The following is a 2,100-nucleotide window of genomic DNA, read 5'->3' as shown; positions in this document are numbered from 1 at the left end:
GGGAACTACAGAGCCAAGAAGTGGGAGTGGGTGGGGGGGGGGAGTGGGTTGGGGAGTGTGAGGGGGACTTTTGGGATAGCATTGGAAATGTAAATGAAATAAGTACCCAATTAAAAAAAAACAGAAAAAAAAGAAAATATCTAATAAAAATTAAAGGGAAGAACCACCACCACACAACTGATATTTGTGTTTTTTTAAAGATTTATTTATTTATTATATATAAGTATACTGTAGCTGCCTTTAGACACTTTCTTCTTGCTCCAGTCCTGCTTGCTCTGGCCTAACGAATATTTATGTATTATATACATATAATAGTGCACTGTAGCTGTCTTCACACACCCCAGAAGAGGGCATTAGATCACATTACAGATGGTTGTGAGCTACCATGTGGTTGCGGGGATTTGAACTCAGGACCTTCAGAAGAGCAGTCAGTTCTCCTAACTGCTGAGACATGTAACTCACAGATCCATCTGACTCTGCCTCCCCAGTTAAGGAGTAAAGGGATACATCATTGTGCCTGCATAAACTCCTTTTTTTAAAAAAATCATCTATTTAATTATAATCCATGATAGTGAATTTCTAAAAGAATTTTTCATATGCCCCTGTGATCCTGCTGCCTCAGCCTTTAGAGTAGCTGAGATTACAGGATTTTGCCAACAGGCCTTGTTCTTCCTTGGTCTAATGTTGGTATCATGTCCTTGAAACAAGTCATTATTTTGGTTTGATTTTTATTTTAAGACATGGTCTTTATCTGTAGTCCAGACCAGTTTTGAATTCTAGATTCTCCTGCCTCTACCTCCTATGTGCTGGGATTGTGGGCATGTGTCACTATGCTTGGCCTGCTACAGCTTAACTTGGATGTTTTGGAGGTCAATCTGTGCCCTTTTCTGTTAAGTAGTTTTATATAATATGGTATCTTTTAGCCTTGGAGTGGCTCCATTTCATAAGTGCAGGTTACTTCATTTGTGTTCAAATGCTATGATTGAATAATTGGTCTTATCTCTGAGTAAATGTATCTTCAGTGACACTTGAAATGCTGCCACCCATGAGCTGAGGAAATTGAATCAGGAATATATGGGTTGTTGGGCCTTGTGCAGAGATTACTTTGAATATTTATGTGTACTTTTTTGTATCATTGTTTTCTTTATTACATTTGTGCATAAAAACTACTCTGAAACTGAAGTAAAGTCTGCAGCATTAAACTGAAGTCTGTCTCATTCTTTAAGGCCTTCAATTTCCAGGTTTTGCAGATTGATTGGTATAGGTCAACATATATATGGAGACTAGTGGCCATAGTCTACCCAAAGAAGTAAGCTCTAGCTTCAGTGAGAGACCCTGTTTCAAAGAAGCCTAGGTGGAGAAAAAATGTAGACCTCTGAAGCCCACATAGGCATTGAAACATGCACAATGCCCACACTCAAACACTTCCTTGAGCACAGAAAACTTTATTAAATTATGCTAAGCAGCCAGGCGTAGTGGTGCACGCCTTTAAGAATCCCAGCTCTCGGGAGGCAGAGGCAGGCATATTTCTGAGTTCAAGGCCAGCCTGGTCTACAGAGTGAGTTCCAGGACAGCCAGAGCTATACAGAAAAACCCCCGTCTCAAAAAACCAAGAAAAAAAAAAAAAAAAGAAGATGCTAAGCATTGTAGTGAATAGCTGCTTTCCCATAATGGTGAGGCAGAACGATCATAAGTTTAAGACTAGCTTGAGGCCAGATAGCCTTCTCAGTTCTTGATTTAAAAAATACTAAGGATTTTTATAGCACATCTTTACTAAACACATAGGGCTAAATGCCAAAGGAACTGCTAGCCTTCTTAGGAAAGGGTTTCCATCATAGCATAGATGCCTTCTCTGAAACAAGGTTCATGGCATGAGAATCATGTGTTTTGTAACTACTGAGATATCTTTCAGGACACCTTTAGTTCATGAGTTTTACTTTTGCTCACATTATCCTTGGGGATGGGGTGCCTATGAGTTTCTCATGTTTTATGGAAATCATCATTCACCTACAGTGCTGGGACTACTACTATATATTTTTAATTTTATTTTGTGGATACCTGCACTTTACATATAATACCCACTTTTGAAGGCTCATGGAG

This window comes from Mus caroli, chromosome 4 (assembly GCF_900094665.2).
Source record: "Mus caroli chromosome 4, CAROLI_EIJ_v1.1, whole genome shotgun sequence".
NCBI classification, from domain to species: domain Eukaryota; kingdom Metazoa; phylum Chordata; class Mammalia; order Rodentia; family Muridae; genus Mus; species Mus caroli.
Note: the sequence above shows the minus strand (reverse complement) of the source record.